The sequence below is a fragment of the Marmota marmota genome, unplaced genomic scaffold, assembly GCF_001458135.2.
Source record: "Marmota marmota marmota unplaced genomic scaffold, marMar, whole genome shotgun sequence".
Lineage (NCBI taxonomy): Eukaryota > Metazoa > Chordata > Mammalia > Rodentia > Sciuridae > Marmota > Marmota marmota.
In genome coordinates, this window is record NW_026000000.1 from 2,862,188 (window position 1) to 2,887,984 (window position 25,797).

Sequence of the window (25,797 nt, forward strand, 5' to 3'; positions counted from 1 at the left end):
TTCTTATTCTTCACTCTTCCTTTTTATTTTACAGAAAAATTGAAAACAAACAGCATTTAACTTCATAACATTTGCATAACCAAACCTCACAATCTACTTAAATCAATGATCACAAACTTTGGCCACCCTCCAGGTGAACTGAGTTCTCTTACAAGGCTAAATCATTTATGCACTGGATCTCACCTCCTCTAATGACTCAAGGACATCTCTCCAGCAGCTGAAGTAATTTGATATATATTAGTTTTCTTGCTCTATTTGGTCTTTTTGAGAAAGATGCAAGCATATTTCATACGATTAAAAAAAAATTATCCTTGACCCAGCACCACTCTGGCCATCCTCCATTTCTATCCTCACTGCCCCCAAAGAACAAAATTCCTTGATTATTACTTTCAAATATACTATGAAAGAAACAAAATTTGTTTTCAGCCCCATTTCCTTCTCTTAGGAGCATAGGAAACAGCATTTCCCACCATCCCTTGCAGTTAGGATGGGAATAAATGATCTAGCTCAAGTAACACAAACATGAGCGAATTTGATGCAACACTCATCAATTCATGGCACTTCTGTGTCTTGGGTGCCTCATTCATCCTTTCTCATCACCCCATCAGAGATGAGTATGGGACCACCAGGTTTGTGAAAATGGAACCATTAGAGACACTTGACCTGGAGGGAGTGAGCTGTCCAGGAAGGATCACTGAGGAAAGGCTTTCCACCAACCATAACCTGAAACATGCACTCCAGTGGTGAACTTGAGGCTCTGGGACATGCAGGATGTAGTTTAATAATAGTTTAATACTGACTCTCCTCTTTGCCTATTGTTGTGATTCATGATCTATTCTAACAAGTAAACATGCAACAGACTCTCTCTTGACAAACTTCAACCACATTATCTCCTATTTCTAAAAGATATTCATTTGCCATTTTGATTGTGCTCCTTCAATCTGGGTAAATTTATAATAATAACCTGCCAAATGGGCTTTTCTCATCTTCTGTAATGTTGATGAAACATTAATTTTCCTTTAAAACATTAATTTCACATGGTGAATACTGCAATAACTTTGTTTCCTCAAGGATTCTTTTGACTGGTCATTGCTATGATTTGGATAAGTGCTCCCCAAAGTTGTGTATGTGTGTGTATGTGTTTGTGTGTGTGTGTGTGTGTGTACACACACACATATATATGTATATGTCTTGTTTCTCCCAGGGGAGATCTTAATTCCTTATTCTTGAGACAGCATTCTTAGCAATTCAATACCTGATACTCAATGCAACCACAAAAATTGCTATGGAGAACTTGAATCATTTCTTCAGTTGCTTGTAGTACTTTTAAATGTATTTTAGCTTCTACTATTTGTGTTTTGATATATCCTCTTTTTAATTCCAAAGTCTGTACTTTAATTTCAGTATCATACATCATTTCTTCTTCTTTCTGAGTGTTGGGTGGTTTTCTTTCTCCAGTGTTTCACAATAGTGTAGAGAATATTTCTAATCACAGGTTTGGAACTATCCAGAACTTCCAGAATTTCTGATTTTCCACCATTTCCATTGCAGAATAAATGTTTACAACATTATATTTTTGCTAAGTCTAATGTTAAACTTCTTTCTACTGGCATACCTGTCTCCCTTTACAGAAAGACTTTCTTTGACTGACATGAAAATTCAACGTGAAACCAAGAGAACTCTGAAAGACTGAACTATCAATGTCATACTCCACCATCTCCCACTGACACCCAGGGTCAGCAAGACTTAGTCGCACATCATCAGGGACTTTCACCATATAATTCTCCAACATCTCAAAACAGTACACATCCCAGGCAGTATGAAGTTCTTCCTTAATTGTCTAATCTGATATAGGATTCTTTGCAGCTACTCTAGCTACTGGATGATCAGACTTCTTGCAGGATCTGGATTCCAATTATATACCTTGATCCCCTAGACACAAAGACTCTAGACACACATTCCCCTGAAGACTCTTGCAGATGCTTTGCTCAGGATAGTATTGACCAAGATTCAGGTGAGAAAATAATATCATGTGCTGTATAGTGGGAGGGACATGCCTGTTCTCAAAAGACACTTTGCCAAAATACCCAATGTTTTACTCTTGTACCCTGCACTGAAATTCTCCACTGCTAAATCTGGGGATAAGACTGACCTCAGTCAAATCAGCTGCTGGTTTGATCTACTGCATAGGTAAAACCTTGGAACTATATGCCACTCAGGACATTGACATGGGAGACTGTGAAGAGGCAGTGGCACTGGCATAGGACTGACGATTTAGGTGAAGAGCTTGAAGGCTACAGTTCTCAGGTGACACAGGATAAAGGCGAGAAATTATACACTGACCCATTTCCTTGTTACTGAGTCTGCCATTAGACTAGTCCCTTCTAGAAACCTGCAGAGTCAGGAAACACTGGATATAGATGGGTTCAGTCTTGCTGAACAACCTAATTTACAGACTACTCTCCTCCTTTAATCTAAATATTAGCCTGTATTTAAATAAAGTATAATTTATTGAAACCACAAAGCAAACTTTGCCTTTCTGTTTTAACCCTGTTAGACAGACTTAATGGAGGAAAATAGTTTTCTATTTGAAATATCTCTATAAACTAAATTGCTCACAGATAATGTTGTATTGGTTAAAGAACAATAGCCTGAAAATAGACATAAAGATCAATAGAACAGAATAGAAGACAGAGACAAACCCACAAACTTATAGCCATCTGCTATTTGACAAAGGTGCCAAAAATATATCTTAGAGAAAAGATAGCCTTTACAACAAATGGTGCTGGGAAAACCAGATAGCTATATGTAGAAAATGAAATTAGAACCCTATATTTCACCCTACACAAATCTCAAATCCAAATGGATCAAAGACTTAGGAATCAGACCAGAAAAAATTACAACTGTTAGGAGAAATCATAGGATCAACACTCCATTAAATAGGTTCTAACTTCCTTAAGATGATCCCAAAGCACAAGAAAATAACAACATTCATTAAGTTGGATGACATTAAACTAAAAAGCTTCTACATAGCAAAGGAAATGACTGAGATCATGAAGAGAGAGCCTACAGAATGGGAGAAAATCTTGGTCAGTTACTTCTCCAATAGGGATTAATATCCAAAATATACAAAGAACTCAAAAAACCTTAATACAAAAAAACCCCAAGTAATCCAATCAATAAATAGGCAAAATAACAAACAGAAACTTCTCAATGCAAGAAACATTACAGGCCAATAAATATATGGAAAAAAAATGTTCAACATCTCTAGCAATCAGGGAAACGCAAAACAAAATTACACTAAGATTTTATCTCACACTAGTCAAAATAGCAATGATCAAGAATCCAAACAACAAATGCTGGTAAGTAGTGGGGAGAAAGGAACACTTTAAACATTGTTGGTGACACTGCAGACTACTATAACCACTCTGGAAAGCAGTTCAGAGATTTCTCAAAAAATGAGGTAAGGAGTGGAACCACCATATGACCCAGCTATCCCATTCCTAGGTATTTTCCCCCCAAAATCTAAAATGGGCACACGAAAGTGACACAACCACATCAATGTTTATAGTAACACAATTCACAACAGCTAAATTACAGAAGGAACCCAAATGCCCATTAATACATGAAAGAATTAAGAGATTTGGTATGTGTATATACAACAGAGTTCTACTCAGCCATTAGAAAGAATGAAATTATGGCATTTGCCAGTAAATCAATAGAAATGGAGTATAATCAATGTGATTCTGCAACCTGTACACTCAGAAAAATGAGAAATTATACCCCATTTGATTCAAATGTATGATATGTCAAGATCATTGTATTGTCATGTGTAACTAATAAAAAAAAATGGAGAATATCAAGCTTAGTGAAATTAGCCAAACTCAGAAACTCAGAAGTCAATTTTTTTTTCTTTCCTATGCAGAAGCTAGAGTAAAATAAAGGAAAGGAGTAGGAAAGGATAAGATTGAAAAAAGATCTAATCAAGTTAATCGATGAAGAAGATGTTTATAGTAATACAATTCACAACAGCTAAATAATAAGAACAATAGCCTGAAAATAGACATAAAGCTCAACAGAACAGAATAGAAGACTGATGTGGCTGTGTCACTTTCGTGTGCCCATTTTAGAAGTCTACTAGAGGAAGAAGAATAGAAGAGGGGAAGAAAAAGGGGGAGGGAAAAGGATGATCGTGAACAGAAATTGATTTCCATGCATGTATGCGTTTGTTAGGATGAACCCAATTACTGCATATAACCATAAATTTCTAATGTAAAAATTTTTAAAGTAAAAATAAAAGAAGAACAGTAGGCTGACCTGTCAAATAAAAATCTAGTATTTATATTTTCTAGAGAGTATAATGTAATGAAAAGAACATAAAACAATCCCAGTTTTCTAAATCTATCCTAAAACATTACTTGCCAGATGTAAAAAAGTAAAACCACTTGCACAAAAATATTTCTATTGTACTACAACACACATAACCCACACATACACACACACACACATATGCAACTCAAAGATTTCTGAGTACAAATTTAGTGACTGGAAATTATTTTGGTGTTTCAGAATTTTGACTACTAGTATCACATGGAGGTTGAATGAAACCAAGAAATAACACACATCCATATTTTTGGATGAGGGTGTCCAGCAAAAAACAAACCAAACAAAACGAAAACAAAATCAAAATGACAACAACAAAACCAAACAAACAAACAAAAAACGCAGGGCATGGCAGATTAAAAAAAAAAAAAAAAAAAAAAAAAAAAAAAGGACAACCAAGTATTGAGAAAGAATATGGCTGTCATGTACTCCCAGTCTTCTTTAGAAAGACTGAAGAAGAGTACAATTTCTTGCTGGGAACTTCCTATTGAGTAATGATCTTATTGGGGAAAAGAGGAGTAAATGAACCAAGATATGAAGGTGATAGAGTAGAAAGAGGAGTAAGGAGAAGAGATTCACTGGGGGGTATTAATGGATGAGTCAGGGACCTTCCTATCTCAGAGGAAGCACCACCTCATGAACAGAGAGGTCAGGGAATAAATTCTCTACAGAAAATTTGATTATCAAATTCATGGGGATGCATTTCCAGAAACTGAAGTTGAATTTCTCTTTCCTTTATTCTTTCTCAGGTCTGCAACTTCCTGTCTAGCAACAATGAAATTTTATTCAGTTTCCTGAGGTCTCTTGACAGTCATCAAGGGCTTTTCTTTCCAAGGACAGAATGATTCCTTTCAGTTGTACTTTGAGATCTTAGAATCACTTTCAGTGCATCTCTGACTCTTTATTTTCATGGATTATCAGATGATTGGCTTCAGAATTTTCCACCTCCTGCTGTAAATCAAGAATTATATTAACAGGAAATAAACCCAAATATTCCATTTCTTTTTGGGGATGCTGTTCAACCATTTCATTTTCTCCCTCCTCAAGACAGCTATCTGCCCCCTTCATGAAAAGTTCTTTAATCTGGGCACTTTGGTTAGGTCCTCTCAGGCAAGCTTTCTTCATTTCTTTGACAATGCTATTATAGAATAAATATTTCCCACTGTCATGAATGTTTAAATATGTACTTAATTTTGCAACAACTTTCAGTTTCTTCCTAGATATTCTGGCCTTGTTAGCAGCATGAGTTTCATTCTCTGGTTCTCCTGATTGCACATTCTCACCCAGATCCTTTCTTCCCAGGAGACCTTTCCCTTCTATGATCTTGAACCACTCCTCCTGTAGATACACGGCCTGAATCTTCATACAGAACATAAAGCTCACTATGGACAGCCTGGGTCTTTTATCAGTTGCTGGTAAACATTTTAACCATGATTTCATTTCATGTTCTTGTGTTGTGATGTCTGTCCTTTCTTGGTCCAGAGCTGGGATCCTTTTTGCTGTGTAAGACTTCTTCTCTTCTTGTTTTGAACATTGACATTTTTCTTTTCTCCTGTGTCTTACCACAATACATATGATGCTCCTCCTCACAGGCCTGAAAAAATTCGAGTTATTAGCCACTTCTGAGTTTTCATATTCTTCCAAACTAGGATGAAACTGATCAAGAACATTGCATTTTACTAAAGCTACTGCTGAACTGCTACTGGAAGCTTCCTTGTCTCCCTGTACAGAAAGTCTTTCTCTGAATGTCTGAACAATTTTGCATAAAAGCAAGATAACTATGAGCACTTGAACTATCTCAACATACTCCATTATCTCCCACTGACATCCAGAGACAGTGAGACTCAGCATCACATCATCAGGGGCTTCTGACATGAAATCCTCCAGTGTTTCTTGGGTTTGATAAAAGTGCCTTGCCTCAGCAGGTTGAACTTGCTCCATAGTAGCCTAATATGATACAGAGGTGCCTAGAGACACAGTGGTACTCACAACACACCTCACCATGGAGATGATTATTCTGAGTTCTAATCAGAACCAATCCTGCACCAAGTAACCAGGATAACCATACCTACTGAGCCTTAGGTAGGACGACTCAATGCAATAAAGAACTGACACTCTCCACCCTACCCTTAACTCTTTGTTTCCTTGAAAGAAATGGGTAGTTATTTTCTTTTGGGAAAAAAAAGAAAAAGTCTTATGATGACTTTTTATTTTACAGAGATATGAAGATAAAAGCTTCTCTGGATGACTTTTTGGAGCCAATGTGTGAAATGGGAATGTTAAACCTCGAGCGATCCTATAAGATAAGCAGAAGTCCCTGGGCCCTACTATCTAGCAGGAAAAACATGGGACAGCCCTGCACTCCGCTGGCTATGTTTTGAATTACAGGGAATGAATACACAGTCAAAGAAGGCCTTTGAGGAATAGACATTATGTTCAGCCAGAGACCTGAGGGACATGGAGGGAGAAAGGGAAACATAGACAAAGGAAAGAGCTTAGGCATATGATCCTGATCTTCAATGATAATCAGTGTGCATCCGGTGTGTTGTGAGTACCACAGTGTCTCTAGGCACCTCTGTATCATATTAGGCTACTATGGAGCAAGTTCAACCTGCTGAGGCAAGGCACTTTTATCAAACCTAAGAAACACTATCTCAGTGGGAGATAATGGAGCTTCTCAGGCATGGAGAATCATATAGATGGCAGGTCAGCTTCTAATGGCCTTCTCCAGGGCACCTCCCAGGTGTGGGCCCTGGTCTCTGACCTCAAGGTCCTGGGCTCTCAGCTGAAGCTGAAATCACACCCCCAGTGATTTGGCATCTGAACTCTGAAAGGAGGATTGTGACTCTGAACCAGCTACCTCTGTTCTGGTCTCTTGAGTTTGTATGCCTAGACTCTGAAGTCGTGGTCTTAGTTCCAGCTGCTGGAATGGATCCTGGTTCTGGGAAGTGATCTTAGCTTGCTTTCTTTCTTTCTTTCTTTCTTTCTTTCTTTCTCTTCTTTTCTTTTTTTTTTTTTTTTTTGTTTGTTTTTTTTCTTTTTTTTTCAAGTTTCAAACATTTCATTTTCTTATTCATACAGTATGAAGTTTTCTCCATAAGATCCCATAAAGGACACATTATGCAGAAGAAAAACTAACCATTCAACATAAACCACTCCTCCCCTACCCACCCTACCCACAAACTAAAAAAGAGGAAGAAGAAAAAAAAAAGGAGGAAAGAAAAACCCTCATTAGCCAGTAAGGAAATAAGGTTTGCCCTATTTTTCTGTAACGCCAGTTAAGGTATGCACAAGTAAGAGAAATAGAAAGAATTTGCTAAAATATTTGTAACAAATAATTATGTACAAAAAATTTCACAAAAGACTAGCTTCCCCTTGAAGCAGAGCACATGGCAGTTGACACTGGAACAGATCAAACCACTGGCTGGGACTGTAAGCCACCTACTGATCCAGAGGAAGAAACATACATGTAGTGGAGATTTTCAGTTTGAACATTAACATTTCCGAAATTTGGCAATATTATCTTTATGTAAATCAATCTACATGCAAAACTCCATGTCATGTAAGGTCAGCAAGCACCAGGATTTCTCTCTCACAGACAGAGCCCATGATGTGCAGCACTCAGTTAAAGGAACAGCAATGGCAGGAAGGTGTATTCAATTTAAGATTCATTCACCTTGATTTAACCTGCCCTTTATCACTCATAATTACAAAACCGGTTCTTACACAAAAACTAGACATGGAAATGCTATTGTCATATAAAGCTACCTAAAATGTTTATCTTCCAAGAAATAGGACCTTTGCAGAAAAGGGAAGGGATAACATCAAGTGGTGGAATACGATACACTACTTTTATATCACAAATTCATTAAGTTATCATCCATTTTCAATTATATGGGCAAACAAAAAAAATCAGGTGCTCCCTATGCCTTGTGGTAAAAAAAAATTTACACAGTATCAATTTAGTTAAATTTTGTTCTTGTGTGGCATATAGATTAGCAAAATTTCTCCCATTAAATCACAAATGTGTGGATGTTTAGATATATACATGCACATTAATATTACTAGTTTCTTAGATTAGCTGCAAGTCTTTTGAAACACAGAGGGAAATTCATGATTCAAACAAGACTTTAAAGACAAATTATTCATACATATATAACAAACATATCCTAAGCAGTTATTTTGGAAATTTATTAAGTAATGCATCATGATTGCCCCGGATAGCTTCTGGCCTTTATGTATAAAACAACAACTGGAAAATTACGTTCACTCAGGGTCATTTAATAAATGTAATGTCTCCTAGTCACACAGTAACAGAAGGAAGCAGCCATAGTGTTGTGTAGTCACTATATGAACCCAAGAACTAGCTCTTGGCAGCAGCACTGAACTATATTTTCACCTCAACCAGAGATGGATTAAAAACTTCTCAACAATGAGATTTAGTCCCTGGAAATATATTCATTGGTATAAATAAAGTTATAGACTCCTTTGTTACAAAAGTGTAATTAAGGTAAATAATAGGACATTTTAAAATGCTTTGTCAATCTCTCAAAGGAGAAAAGCACAGGAAAGGGAAAATAGCTGGCCTGATGGTGTGAACTAATAAATACAATCAATAAGAGTGTAAGTTATAGGATATAGATTAGTAAAAAATATAGATTATAAATATAAGATTTTGATAAGTGACATAAGATAATTATAAATCAAGAACTGTCATAGACAGGCCTAAGACTCCATTTTGCCATCTTCTTAAAAAAAAAAAAAACTGTTACAAGAGCTGTTTCTGAGAAACTGAAATGAAATCTTCTTTCTTATAATAGATTGTTTTTCTGTACTTTGTACCCCACAAATTGTACTTGATCCAGGATATGGTTGTTTTTAGCTTCTGTAACTTGCTTGCTTGCTAACTAGAACATTCCAGTCCTGCTTAGGGCTCACAGGTAACTACTATTTTAGCTTCTGTGATTGGCTTGCTTGCATGATGCTGAGTAAAGCCCCTGAGCTGTGGTTTTTATCCTTAAATTCCCAAGACACAGGCCAGGAAATTTCTGTTCTCCCATAGAGCTTCAGTGGGTGACAGTCCCTGGCCAGGTAAATAAAGCTCTCTTTGATTGGAATTCGCACTTAAGAGTGTTTTCTGAAGCGGCTCCTCATAACAGCCTGACACCTGGCTCAAACTGTACAAACTTCTATCTATATATAAAACTGTATGAAATAATAGTAAGGATATTTTATGTTCTGCTTAGCACTTTTGTACTCTTATCATTTTGCTTCTGAATCAAGTATATTAAATTAAAGCCACTCTACTACATATATAGAAAGCTCCAGATATCTATACATATACATATTTATATATGTATATATAGATATTTACATATGTATATATAGATACTTTCTTGTTATAAAATGTGAAAAAAATAAATTAAAAAGCCAACCCCTTCTCTTTCTCTGCCACACGTATATATGCTCTTTCATGATGCTTTAAAGACTTTAAAGTGCTACACTGAGATATTGAGAGAGGAAGAGTTCAATAGCATTTAGTTGGCTTCATGAGGTTCAGGTTGGAAATGTGGCTTCATAGAGAAGAATACTTCCATTTAAATACACAGAGAGCATTGCTGGACATCTTGAGCAAATCTTCAGAGATGGAGAAGAAAGCAAGAGTACTGGATGGTACTCTTCAGAGAGTCACACATCTACCACCATCTTTTCATGGATATTTAGGCCACCTACAACAGCACAGAATTCTTTAAAGGATATTTTTCCATCTCCCTCCTAATCTGTATTTATTATGTTTTTTGTCTACAATTTTCTGTAACTGTGTATCTTTCAGATTGTTCCCCACCATCATTTTCAACATCTGGACGAATTCCCCACTGGAAATATAACCATCTTTATCCAAGTCATAGACACAGAAAGCAAACTTCAACTTGTGCTCCCTATCTCCTTTGTCACTGCACTGAGAGACTCCCTCAATGATCTCTTTCAAATTCTACTTCACCATTCCCATCGGCTTCAAATATATCTATTACTCGTTGTATTAAAAGATTCTGTTTACAAAATTAAAATTCAAAAAAATTAAATTTAAAATTACAAAATTAAAATATCTGAATTACAGTGAGGCAGAGACAGGAACTTTTCCACATTTCAAGAACCAGAATTATCCAAAGCCAACTTCTTAAATCTCTTTCCTAGCCTTTTCATTGCATAAGCATCAAAGTGTAAGTATATTTCCAAAGGGTAACTTGCCTCATTTCCCAGTTCGCTTGGCAGGTCGGCGGCCCACTTGTTGAATATGGAGTCTTCATCATGGAGACAGGTAGGACCTCTCTGTAACAGTTTAAGAGAGGATTTATAGGGAATTTGAATTTGTGCTTTGTGATTTTGAGGAGGACTCAAGGAAGCAGGAGACTGATCTGGAGTGGATGCTGTCAAGAAGCAGGATGTCTTGATTTTTTTCTGGAAATAGGGAGGAACATTTCATTTTGCCTAAGGACATGCTACAAGCCAAAAGCCATGGAGTGCAGTCTATAGAACTTAACCTAGAAATTAGAATCATGTTCAGTGTTAATTGCTACACACATTTATTGACCCTTTTTAAAATCATGATGTTTTACCTTCATAATGTCAAATAAATGATAGAGAGGGATGGTTCAGCAAAGGAAAACTATCAGGCAAAGTAATCTGTAATTTCATTGTTCTGTGGTGGTGGTATTCAGTGTTAGAATTGGAAAAGACTAACAACATCTAAGCAAAAGATTACTTTATTATGTAGAAAATTTTAATCAAATGTATAGTACTATATAATACTCATTTATACATGTTATACTAAAATTTTGTCTTCCTTACTCTAACATTAGAAGAACTAATGTCTAAATTTTTTAATGAATTTCCAAAATCAATGTTCATAATGAATATTAGAGATAATTAAAATGTTTTTATGGTTATTCTTCATTTTTTATTCTATTACTTAATTTTTATAAGGATGCTTTTGTTTTATTGCATTATTTAAGGTGAAAACATGATAGTTTGATATACATGTAGAGGAAGGTAGTGAAATGATTACTATAGGCAAGTATATTGAACATATTCATCAACTTTCATAGTTACTTCTTATTTTATATATATGTGTGTCAGGAGCACCTAAAATCTACTCTCTTGGCATTCTTTTAATATGCAAAACAGTATTATTTAATATTATTTATACATTATATAAACATATACAAGATGAATAAATAGGGTGGCCTTATAAATTATCACGAAAACAGGGCACTTTCTGTAATGAGAGATGATTTTTAGTACATCAAACAAACAAAGTTTGTCCTGGGCTAATGGAAACATTTATTCACCCCAGAAAAGATTCTAATAACTTCATACATAGAGAGTAAGGGAGGGAGTTTTCATTCTGCTTCACAGAATCTGAGAGACTTCATGAGCACGATTCTCTCTGAGTCCTGTCTTACTAGAAGAGAGTATATCCCAGACATCAGATGTGAAGTAGATGCTTACACGAGGTATATTTGTTGTAGGGAACACACAGTAGCAGTTTCACCAAATCAAACGAAAGTTGAAAGTCTAAAAAAAAGGAAGAGACCAAGAAAGTAAATTGATTTATAAAAGCTTTGTTAAGTTTTTAAATCAGAACAAAAGTCTTGAAGCTATTTCTTAATAGAAGTTGTTTCAACTAAAACTGAAACAAAACTATAAATTACTTCTATAAATTCAATTATGACTAAATCTACCACTTTTTAATAGTTTTGAATTTGGTTTACGATAAGATATATGCTTTTTATTTTCTAAATGATAAGCTATAACCATTTATTGTTAGGTTTATGAATCATATCAGAAAAAAAATTCTAAAAAGTGGTTTTACTCACTTATTTGCATGACACATGAACCCAAAAGTTATGACTGTGTATTAATCAAAAAAAGTAACAACAATAGAAGTTTTCTCTTGTCTAGTCATATTCAACAAATATTCATCACAGTGATTTGGTCATATTTGTTTAAACATATTTAAACCTAGGCTTCTGAAGTCCTGTTTCCCTCTTTGAATTTGTTTTACTTCTACTAAATAAAAGGAAATAAAAACTTAAATCTTTCTCCTTTATTCTGCCCCTTAAACTGACTTCTATAAATGAACTAACCATCTATTAGTCTCTCTCTCTCTCTCTCTCTCTCTGTGTGTGTGTGTGTGTGTGTGTGTGTGTGTGTGTTTTCCCTTTCCTATAAGATAAAAGTAAAAGAATAGTTTCAGTATACATATTCCACTAAGTTTCCTGGGCCAAATTTTGGATCTATACATGTTGAATTTCAAACTTGGTCTATAGCAAATTAAGGTCAGTGATTAAAGATTTTCTTAAATTTAGGAAAACACAGAAATTTGCTTCAGAATAAGGATTTTGTTAAATGATACTTAATGAAATAGTTTATGGAAATGTTAGTACCCTAGAGGGGAATTATTATAAAATCAGTACAGTACAAAAATCCAATAGAACATATAAATAGGATAGGTTATCATAATTAAAATAAATTAATAGGAAGTTAAAAGTATAGTGGTATGTGCTATATAAAGCTAATTCAGAGACATTCCATTAATGATAGTTGAGATTCCAAATAGTAAATGACACTGGTTGAGATTCCAAATAGTAAATGACATAGAGGTTCAAAAACTGACTTAAAATAGATAAGAAAATGAAAAAAAAAATATATTGGTTTCCAAAAAATATAGATTAATCTTGTGCTATTTCTGACTTGAGAACTTAGAGACATTTTAAAATAGACAAGCAAAAGAGAGCTACTGGGAAACTAATATCTTGTATTTGCTAGGGAAAAAAAGTGAGAACACTATTTAAAATACATTAAATCATGCTGCTATATAAAATAAATTGTTGTCCTAGCTCTAAAACCCCGAATATTGTTGCCCATAAATTTAGATGAAAATAAAATTACTTTCTATATCCCTCATCAATCCCTGTATCACAGACCATCAAATTCTTTGGTGTACTAAAAGACCCAGTAGTAGATGTTTCTAACAAGTTCTAAGTCCTTTCCCATCTCCAAATATACAACTGTTACATTAAAACCATCATCATGAGAATACTCATCTATTTTGAGGTGCATTTCCTAAAATCAAATAAATAGTGTTTTGTGAATGGAAATTGGAAATAACATATTAACCATGCTCTATTCTAACATACTCCAGAAAACTTTTCCATATCCATGGTTAAATTACAGCTGACCTCTACATCAGTATGTCAATGCAGAAAGCAATGCAATAAATAACAACAAAAAATAATCTATGGGATATGAGTACTATGTGGCTTTCTCTGATGATACAGTTTTCTTTCTTTAATAAACTTCAAATCTTCTCTACATATATTCTTAAAGGAAAGAGGTGGTCCTTAAGGTTAAAACTTTGTTCCTTCAATGGAAAAACATAGAAGCCATAGTTAACAACCAATGTTCCAAAGATATCCATATCATCTATTATGAGTTGAATTGTGTCTCCTCAAAACTCATCTGTTGAAATATTCTCAGATTCAAATTGTGACTGGGTTTGAAGATAGGATGTTACATAGTTATGTTAAATAAGGTAGCAGGGTGCAGTGGCACATGCCTGTAATTGTAGCGACTCAGGAGACTGAGGCAAGAAGATCTCAAATTCAAGTAAGCCTGGGCAACTTAATGAAAAGAAAGGATTGGAGGTATAACTAAGTAGTAGAGTGTCCCTGGGTTAATTCCAAGTTCACATCTTTAAACAAAGTTAAATGAGGTTGTTAGGGAGGGCTCTAGTCAAATATTACTCATGTCCTCAAGAGAAAAAGAAATTAGCATACAGACATACAGAGGAAAGACCGTGGGGGAAATACCAGGGAAATAGAGCTATCTCCTAGACGGGAAAAGACGTTTTAGAAGAAATCAAACCTTGGTCTCTGACCAAAAACGTGATCTCAGATGTCTAACTTTCACTTTTTTGACCAGATAAATTTGTGTCACCCAATCTGTGGTCTAATGTGATCTCTAGTGAACAAATACAACACTTCTACCTACCCCACCAGGAATGAAAACATTGAAAAGGACTGGGCTTCATGTCACATTTACATTATCTCAATTAATGAAAGCTGCATTTAACTCAAGAAAAATATGATACTTGACTCAGTTATTCAAAATGACTCATTTCATTAGTTATTTTTATCATATTGTCTTCAAAAACTATTTTATTTTCAGTTAGAAGCTACTCTTCCACAAAAAGAATATGAGTCTGTATTCTCTAAGTTCATTTTCAGCTAAATCCATGAGTGAAAAGACAGAATTGCCCAAGCAAAACAGATTTATTACTTGCAGTTTAAAAATCGGATTTAAAATCCTAATGTCAATATATGAATCATATATTTAAACTTTTTCTCATTTTAATATATATACTACGTATCATTTGCTTAACAATTTATCATGACACATCCCTTCATATTTTTATAATATATAAATTCACCTTTTTATTCAACTGCACAGGTAAAATATGACATACACCATAATCTTTGTTTGTAAGTCAGTGGCCTAAGACTATGCTGTGATTATTAGTTTATTCTGAGAAATTAGTTGTGTCACTCACTATTTTTACCATCTTAAGAAAACACCCCACCTCTGTTTCTTAAACTCCCCAATTAAAGATATAATGACAAGTCTAGTACTCTACTTACAAAATTGTTGTAAAACAAGATAATTCACAAGAGGTCAAAGACCCCAAATAGCACCTGATACCCACTAATGAATTAATTATACTAATCATTAGCAAAATAATTATTATCTTCAGCATCAATAGCAAAGCAAACATTCCAAATTTGCAAATTTTATATAAATTATGTAAGATATTTCTACAATTTAAAATTGGATACATTTCCAGTCTATGCTTCTTACTTTATTAATCTTCTTTTTAAAAATATCATGATTCATCACAGTCTATTTTATAAGCAGAAATATATAGATACACACTTGCACATAAACATAGATGCATGCACATGCATGTAATATAACTTTTAATGTAGGAGGAAGATGATTGGAGAACTTGAAAATACTGTTTTGCCTATGTCTTATTTTGATATATCAACAATGACTTCAAATTACAAAAGTGCAATCCTTAGAACCTAGTGGAAAATTGTGAATTTTTTTTTTTTGTAATTCATCGATAAAGGATTCTGAAGAATTGACAGGGTCTAATTTCTGTAATGGAACCGCAGGTATTCTGATTCCAGAACATAGTTGGGTCTGTGTGTGGTTAAAATGTGAATCCTAAAGCCAGAACAGGGCCAGTATTTAGTTGATACATGCTTACATATTGTTTTTTTTATATTGATTTTATTTTTTTAAATACATGACAGTGGAATGCATTACAATTCTTATTACACATATAGAGTACAATTTTTCATATCTCTGGTTGTATACAAAGTATATTCACACCAGTTTGTGTCTTTATACATATACTTTGGATAATAATGTTTATCACATTCTACCATCATTTCTAAACCCATACTCCTTCCCTTCCCCTCCCATCCTTCTGTCCTATCTAGAGTTTGTCTATTCCTCCCACATTTCCCCTCCCTACCCCACTATGAATCAGCCTCCTTGTATCAGAGAAAACATTTGGCATTTGGTTTTGGGGATTTGCTAACTTCACTTAGCATTATCTTCTCTAACTCCACCCATTTACCTGCAAATGCCATAATTTTATTCTCTTTCATTGCTGAGTAATATTCCATTGTGTATATATGATACATTTTTTATCTATCATCTATTGAAGGGAATCTAGGTTGGCTCCACAGTTTAGCTATTGTGAATTGTGCTTCTATAAACATAGATGTGGCTGTGTCCCTGTAGTATGCTGTTTTTAAGTCCTTTGTGTATAGACCAAGGAGAGGGATAGCTGGGTCAAATGGTGGTTCCATTCCCAATTTTCCAAGAAATCTCCATTCTGCTTTCCATATTGGCTGCACCAATTTGCAGTCCCACCAGCAATGTATGAGTGTGCCTTTTCCCCTACATGCTCGCCAACTCTTATTGTTGTTTGTCTTCATAATGGCTGCCATTCTGACTGGAGTGAGATGATATCTTAAGAGTAGTTTTGATTTACATTTCTCTAATTGCTAGTGATGATGAACATTTTGTTTTCATATATTTGTTGATTGATTGTATATCATCTTCTGAGAAGTGTCTGTTCAGGTCCTTGGCCAATTTATTGATTGGGGTTTTTTTTTGTTTTGTTTTGTTTTGTTTTGTGCTTAGCTTTTTGAGTTCTTTATATACCTTAGAGATTAGTGCTCTATCTGATGTGTGAGGGGTAAAAATTTGCTCCCAGAATGTAGGCTCTCTGTTCACCTCACAGATTGTTTCTTTTGCTCAGGAAAAAAAAGCTTGATTTCATCCCATTTATTGATTCTTGGTTTTAATTCTTGCACTATAGGAATCTTATTAAGGAAGTCAGGGCCTAATCCCACATGATGAAGATTAGGGGCTACTTTTTCTTCTATTAGATGCAGAGTCTCTGGTTTAATTCCTAGGTCCTTGATCCATTTTGAGTTAAGTTTGTGCATGGTGAGAGATATGGGTTTTATTTCATTTTGTTGCATATGGATTTCCAGTTTTCCCAGCACCATTTGTTGAAGATGCTATCTTTTCTCCAGTGCATGTTTTTGGCACCTTTGTCTAATATAAGATAATTATAATTTTGTGGCTGGGGATATAGCTCAGATGATAGAGTGCTTGCTTTGCAAAACAAAAGAGGTGAAAGACCTCTACAATAACAACTACAGAGCATCCAACTAAATTCATCCAATTAAAGAAATTGAAGGTGATGTCAGAAAGTGGAAAGATATCCCATGTTGTTGGATAGGCAGAATTAACGTTGTCAAAATGGCCATAATACCAAATATACATAATACCAAAAGTACTATACAGATTTAACAGAATTCCTATGAAAATCCCAATGACATTCTTCATAGAAATAGAAAAAGCAGTCATGAAATTTACTTGGAAAAATAAGAGACACAGAATAGACACAGAAATCCTTAACAAGTGAAGTAGGTGGCATCATAATACCAGACCTTAAACTATACTACAGAGCCATATTAACACAAATGTCATGGAATTGACACCAAAACAGACCCATAGACCAATGAAATGAAATAGAGGACACAGAGACAAATCCGTATAATACAGTTATCTCATACTAGACAAAGGCACAAAAATCAACTCAAAGTGGATCAAAGACTTAGGCATTATAACAAAGACCCTGCATTTAATAAAAGAAGAAGTACGTCCAAATCTACCATGTTTGCTTAGGAACCTACTTCCTTAACAAGAAACCTAAAGCACAAGAAGTAAAATCAAGAATCAATAAATGGGATGTTATCATCCTTGGAAACAATCAATAATGTGAACAGAGAACCTACAGAATAGGAGGAAATCTTTATCACATGCACCTCAGATACAGCATTAATCTCCAGGATATATAAAGAATTCAAAAGACTCAACACTAAAAATCCCCCAATAACACTGTCAATAAATGGGCTAAGGAACTGAATAGACACTTCACAGAGGAAGAAATACATTCAATCAACAAATATGAAAAAGTGTTCAACATCTCTAGCAATTACTGAAATACAAATTAAAAATATTCTATGATTTCCTCTCACTCCAGTCACAATGGCAATTTTCAAGAATACAAGCAACAGTAAATGTTGGCAATGATGTGGTGAAAAAGGTACACTCATACATTGCTGGTGGGACTGCAAAGTGGTGTAAACATTATAGAAAGCAATATAGAGATTCCTCAGAAAATGTGGAATGGAACCACCATTTAACCCAGCTATCCCACTCCTCAGTTTATACCCCAAATACTTAAAATCAGCATACTACAGTGACACAGCCACATCTATGTTTATGGCAGCTCAATTCACAATAGTCTGTGTAACTAACCTAGATGCTCTTCGATAGATGAATGGATAAGGAAAATGTGGTATATATACACAATGGAATATTACTCAGCCTTAAAGAAGAATGAAATTATGGCATTTTGAGGTGAATGGATGGAGCTGGAAGATAACATGCTAAGCAAAATAAGCCAATACCCCAAAACCCAAGGCTGAACATTTTCTTTGATATGTGGATACTAATTCACAATAAGAGGGAGGGGAGCTAGGGGGAAAGGTAGATACTTTGGATTAAGCAGAGGGAAGTAAAGGGAGTGGAGAGGCTATGGGGGTAGGAAGGGTAGTAGAATGAATTAGGCATTATTACCTGTGGGGACAAGTGCATGGAGTGCCGCATGCATGGAATACATTAAGGGCATCCCATGTGGTGGCAGGCCGCTTAACCTGTAGGCACAGCCCCGGGCATGAGGCCATGTGTTGCAGTCCCTGTGCTTGCTCCATGGCCCACTCCTCAATTGGTCACTGCAAGGACAGTTAGCAGAAATTGCATTGGTGGCTGCCTGTAATCTGCTTAGCTAATGCCTGAGTATGTATGTGAGTATATATATATATATATATATATATATATATATATATATAGCGCAATAAAATCAGACCTGCTTCCTGCTTGGTCTCCGGGGGTCTTGATTAGTGACTCCGCAGCCACATTCTCCTCTTCCCTGTTCTGTGGATCTCTTCTCTGGATGAGACAGAGCCCATATAATTACCCTATGTACATATATGCTTACATGACTGAAGTGATTCTATATCATGTACAACCAGAAGAATAAGAAGTTATTCTCCATTTATGCATGAGGTGTCAAAATGCATTCTACTGTCAAGTATAACTAATTACAACAAATTAAAAAATAAAGTTTATAAAAAGTAAAAAATAAATAAATAAATGAAAAGAATTACTATAAACCCAGTTGATGTCCACAAAAGAAATGCTTGATATCTGAGGCAAAACTCCCACACAGTTGGTGTTAGGAATATTGAGTGAATTGTGTGAAAAAAAGGGAAAGGTGGGGTTTTTTGTTTGTTGGTTGGTTTTTTGTTTTGTTTTGTTTTGTTTTTGCTATAGCTTAGATGGCATTTTGGCTATATTTATTAAAAGGATACCTATAGCATTATGATACATACTAAACTACTTATTGATTAAACAATATATCCAGAGTTTGCTTCAAAATAATCAGAAAATAAAAGCAAAAGTCATAGTAGTTATGAATTGTTAGTTAAAATCTGAGTGACAGGTAAAAGTTCATAAGTTTTCTTGTGGTTTTGATAAATTTACACATAACAATGAAGATTTTCTAAAAAAGAATATGTATATACCTGTATTTTTTATATTTATTTTTTAGTTGTAGATCAACATAATACATTTTTATTTATTTTTATGTGGTGCTGAGGATGGAACCCAGGGCCTCACACGTGCTAGGCGAGTGAATGCTCTACTGTTGAGCCACAACCCCAACCCCTATACTTGTAGTTTTACCACAAAGTCTTTCTTCCAAATACCAAAAAATATTTTGCTTCAAGTTCACTGTCCAAATATTACATATTGCTACTAAACCATTTTTCATTTACAACTAATGAAAAGTAGAGGGATTCTGACCATGGAAATATACAGGGAAGCATTCCTCTGGTGAGCAAACTCCCAGGGGGTAACTGGCACTTTGTTTCCCACCCTTAGAATGTCCTGCAGTTTCTCCTAGGAACCAGTAAGATAACTAATACATGTGCTATGTCCAGCTGCTGTGGCAATGCTGCTAGAATCTTATCAGCCCTGAACTTGATCTTAGGCACACAGCTCCTAGGAATAAAGGAATTCTCTGGTTGGACAACCAGAATGTTTCACTGAGCCTAAACCTGTCCACATAACAGTAACTTAATACGATAGACTTTCTTGAGAGCTACACAAAGCTCCTAACATTGCACATTGCAACTTAGTATGTAACTGAGGAATAAACTGCATAATGTTGCTAAGTCTGGAACCTGCCTAGTAATACAATGAACAATATGTACTAATGATGCCAATGACCTAAAGTAACCTATTGATATAAATCAACCTGGCAGCTTGGCAGCTTGGCAGCTTGGCCCTTCAGCCATTCTGCCATCTTTCCTTCCTCTGCATCTTGTCTCTGTGCCTCCTTTTTTTTTTTCCTTACAGAAAAGTATCATAACATGTTCATTTAAATTAAAAGTTTCCAGGAGTCCAGTCTGTGTGATTGTTAGTCCCTCCTCTAGTGTAAGAATGAGATGAATCGAATCCAAAGGAGAGAAGTCAGACTTCTCTGAAGATCCTGAAGGGGTACCCAGAACTTCCAACTATCTGGTATCTAACTGCTCTGGAAATCCAGGCCTTCGTTAAATGTTTAATACAACTCATTAATTCAGGGATTCAACAGCAGTAGTCACATTCCCTCTGTCTTAATTTTCCATACTGTCTGGATCATCAGTCAGTGGTGTATACTGCTCTGGGAGCCACCTCTGGCCTAGCCTTGGAAATACTGGTTTCCCTCGTGTTTTCCAGCTTCTTCCCACAATTGTTCTTCCAGTTTGCTGAAACTTTGCTTCCAAGTCAAATGTGCAAGCATTTTTCCTGAACCCTTTGAAGTCCATGGCAACAGCCAGCTCTGGATCCAATGCTGCTGCACCTGAGCCCTGAGAATTCCCTGGCCAGCCGCCCTGCCAAAAGTGCAGCAGCTGCAGCCCATGCCAGTGGATGATCCCTACAAACCTGGGAAGAAGTTGTAAGGGAAGATTTTTTAAAAAACTCAAGAGAAGTACCAAGTCACCTACAAATGCTCAGAAATCAGAATAACTCCAAAGGTCAGAGCACATGCAATGGCATATTTCAAGCATTGAAAGAGAAATACTGCCAAACCTGCATTGCTATATACATCAAAGTTACTCTTCAGAATCAAAGTGTTATGCTCAAATTCAGGACCCCCAAAAGACCACCAGAGACCAAGATCGATGTAAGCAGCAAAAAGGTGTTTATTGCGAGCTAGCTCGGTCCTCCATGCACACACAGCAACTGGTGACGCTGAGAGGCCCCGAACCAGGGTTTGTAGCAGTTTTATACATTCTTTGGAGAAGGCAGGGACCCCCACATACATCATAGCATCTCTTGGCAAATCATCACAAACTGCGGGAAAATCAAATAACAACTCTAAAACATGATTAGCACATTCACTGGCGGGAACAAGTTGGGTAGGGGTAATTGGTTACTACAAGAGGGGGATTCATTTGAACTGATTGGTTTAAGCCAAGAGGGATGTTCGTGCTGAACTACATGGTTTCCCAACAGGTTATCAACCACCATAAACTACTGGGAGGGTCATCTGGCATCCTAGGTATTTCCCTGTCTCATGCTGATTGGTGGCTTCTAGTGGGTTGCTAAGGGTCCCCACCTAGCCTGACTGAGTCAGGGACACCTGAAGCAGTAGATCTCTCCTGTTATTTGTAGATAAACAACTTAGCAGGGTGAGAATGTGCCTAGGAGTGCTCTGTGGGTCTTTCCAAGGACAAAGGTCATGTCCCTTCCTTGGACAGGTTTTGCTCTGAGGTAGAGGCTGATTTTTCATTCCCCCTTTTGTCTGGAAATTTGGGAACCAATCATGGTTCCCTCAGTTGGGGGCCTATTTGGGTAGGCCCTATTTGGGCCTATTTCTTTTTGGCTTCATTCCCCCCTAATTTTAGGAACTCTTTATTGTTGTAAGGATAAGGGGTGATGGCTCATTCTGGCTGCTTCAGAGCTGAAAAGGGGTGTTGAACATGAGGGGGCTCGACGACATGGGGGAAGATATGGGGGATGACGACGTGGGGGGACATGAGTTCCCTTTTAGAAATCAGTTCGGTTTGAAGTCTGGTTGGGGAAAAACAGGTTGTCATCTGGGGATGGGTGCTTCTATGAGAGAAACAAAAACCATGAGTACTGAATAAGTGTTGCAGCAGCTGGAACATGTCACTGTACAGAAGTTCCCTCACCAGGCTTTAACATCCCCAGTTATCAGGACTGTAAATATAACATTTAACATTTAGGGTTACAGATGTCCTTCCCCTTAAGATACAGTTTAATAATTTAATGTCATCTGATCTTGCAAAATCCTTTGACTAGTATGACTTCTGTGTCTAATAGAGAAACCTTTAATTCTGTTACTTAGGGCTGGATAATCATACTAGCAAACACTAAGCCTACTGTGTAGGTTAGAAATAGCTGTAGGCTTTAAACTAAAAACTACTCTGGCAGTTCCTTTTGATAGTTATCAGGCATTCCTGCCTAAGAATCTCTTTTGTAGCCTCCAATTTACTTATTCTTGGAAGTTATATTTAACTATTATTATTACTTAAAATGCCCAGGAATAGCTGTGTTTTGGTTTTAACTGTCTTTGCTAAGTGTTTAAGATGAAGTAGTCAAACTGACTTTTGTTTCTATCTGTTGTTGACAGTCAGCTGAGTTCCATGGGAGTCCTGGGGGAACTTCACAGCAGCTTCTCAGTTCTGCTAGTGCCATTTGCGCTAGGGTGGGTCCAGGCCTTGCTTGACCATGTGCCTTCCCTTGGAAGCATCAGGGATGTCTCCCTTCTCTGATGACCCTCCTCTTCATAGCAAATGCACTGATTGGCTTTCTGTTCTCCAGTGGTCTCATTAATCTCCCTGATCGGGAGGTTATGTGGCCCAGAGTTGCAAAGCTCTTTAGAGATGTCCCCTGTTCCCTGAATTCAGGCTGACTCAGAGGGCAAGAGCCAAATATTAGTTTTCTTGGCCCTTTTAATTTAATTTTAATTTTAAAACTTAATCTTAAACATCCAGCAAATAAATTTCAACAGCCTTATATTAAGAGTACTGGGCTTTAATGTCTATCTCTCTATCCTGTAGGTGATAACTCATTATCTTAAATCAACCCAGGTTTTGTGTTCTTAAATCAGTACCTCTGCAAAACATTAACAGGCAATCTTTAGACCATTTATAAGAAAAACTGCAAAATAAAATTAACAAGAGTAAAAACATATTTAGTTCATGTAATAGCTACCTTGAATTTTGGCAGAGTTATACATTATAACCCCTGTTTGAGATCCTAGTAATCTTGACAAAAAACAACTTTTGGACACAACTTTAAATGTACTGAAATCTGGTCTACTTATTTTGTAGTCATTTTTACATGTTGTGAGATGGGACACAGAGCTTTATCTCAGGTAAGGCGGGGCTCTTCATAAATCTTAAGTACTGTAGTTCTGAAGCTGATCTTTGCTTCTTAAACATCATTTTATAAAGCCTACATAAATTGTTGCTCAAGTTTACATAAATGTTAGCTAACAAAATATAATATCACATCTAAAACATGAATTAAAGAAAGGCTGAAAGCTTTTAACCTTTTGTAGAAAAGTAGCAAAGTACTTTTGTGTTTTACAATATCAACATTTACACAGATTAGGCTCTCATTAACTTAAAAATACATTTAAATTGTATCTCAGTGTAAAAAGTAACATAGAACTTTACATGTCTTATTGATGACAAGTCCAGTTATAGAACACAAATGATATAAATAAATCTCCAACATGTTTTTCTTTTAAGCCTAAAATTACCATACAACTTTAGAACACCAGCTTGATATAATGCTCTTTTAAAGCTTTTACCTTACAGTCTTGTATACCTGGAAGATATGAACACATTAATAGCACCACAATTACATTGATGTTTTTATATTAACCAAATTTAGTTCTTAAAGAAATAACATATTACAATATTGCAAAATAACAGTTGTTGTTTAACCATAGTTGTATAATTTTTAATTTTTTTAAGATTACTTACTCAAAAAACTTACACATATAACCAACTTACACAGACTTTCTTTATCACTTACTAAAACCCTCTTATTTACTTAATCACATAGACTCTCTTAGCCAGAAACACATTTTCCCTCTGTTAAATCCATACCTAGAACCTTCTAATTTCTCTTTTCCATCTGTTAACATCTTTTTCTGTTCACATTTTGAAACAATCCTTGTAAATATCTGAATTTAGGCAGAGTATTTCATAGACATCAACATTTTATTAGTTTTTTTATTACCTAGGAAAAACTTATAAGCTTAATTTTAAAGACATCTTTACTTTTATCTGTTTACCCAATTTAAATTGAACCATTTAAATCATGAGAATCAAAGATATTTGGATCATTTTTTTTTAATTTTTCATGAGCGCTCCTCATATATCTGACAATCTTCATATCCTGTGTATTACATATGGACATACACCCATACAGACATACAACACATAACACAAGTGTGCACACATAACACAATAGTAAAGGCCTTGTAGCTTTTCTCAGGTGAAATCTCCATTGCAATGTTTAAAAAAAAAAAAAAAAAAAAAACACAGTTGATCGAAAATAGAACTGATCAGAAAAACATTAATCTAGTCTGTAGGATCAAAATCATGAGCTCAAAAAAAATACAGAATCTAAGATAAAGCAAGAGTCCTAGAAAAAATGACCAGACAGTAATTAGTAAATGCCATACAATTTACTTTTTGGTTTAGTCTAGTTTGAGTTCAGGTAAAAATTCACTTTTACTTCTTCCCCCCCTCCCCCTTGGGCCTCAGATCAGTCTCCTACTGAGTTTGCAGGCTTCTTCTATTTGCATTTCAAATTAAGTCCTGGCTGAGGTCTGGAAGTAGCAGGAAAAACTGGAATTCTGAGCAGAAGCCTCATGCCTAAGGCATTTTAACCATAAGTAACAATTTTCTGAGAAGATGGCCGCTGCGTACGGGGGTTGCTGAAGTGCTGAGCGTGGTGCTCAAAGCAGCGGCTATAATAGAGATTTCCCACAGTCTCTTAGAGCTTTCACCGTTAATCTGTAGCGGACCACTTTGCCAAGGAGTAGGAAGAACAAAGAAATCAAAAAAGAGACGCTTGGATGCTCAGAGCCGCGGGCGCTTTGCTCCCATCTGCTTCCTCTTTCGCTTCGCTCCGGGCGGAGAAGATGAATGTGTAATCAGCAGTGGATTGTAAGTACCCGAGGCAAAGAAAGCTCAGTGCGCCCCGCCTTTTTTTTTTTGAATATTTTTTATACAGGGAGAGTTTGTGGATTGGGATTGTTGGCGGGGCTGTGGTTTCTGTGCCGAAAATCCACTCCGCGGGAGCCGCCATTTGCTTTCTGCTTGCTGTCTTGGTGGCTCTGTATACACTGTCTGGCAGCCGCACCTAGAGGTTGGAGCTGGGCTGCGTGCCGAGCCCTGTCCTCCGAAGGCTGGACTGCAGCCTCGAGCGTCTCGGTGGCCTGTTCGCCGCCGCACCTTCGGGCAGAGCCTGCTCTGGGGTCGTTCTGCACCCCCCTGCCAGGGAACCCGTGCTCCGGAGGAGGGGGACGGAGAGCCGCGGCGGCAGCCGCTTGGGCCCCAGGGGCCGAGCACCGGGCTGAAGAGCTGCGGAGGCCAGGGCGGCTCT

At 36.3% G+C, this 25,797-nt stretch overlaps 1 pseudogene; it reads left to right on the forward strand.

The window, feature by feature from the left end:
- Window positions 1-522: 522 nt before the first annotated feature.
- LOC107153411 overlaps window positions 523-25,797 on the forward strand; it is a 50,631-nt pseudogene continuing 25,356 nt past the window's right edge.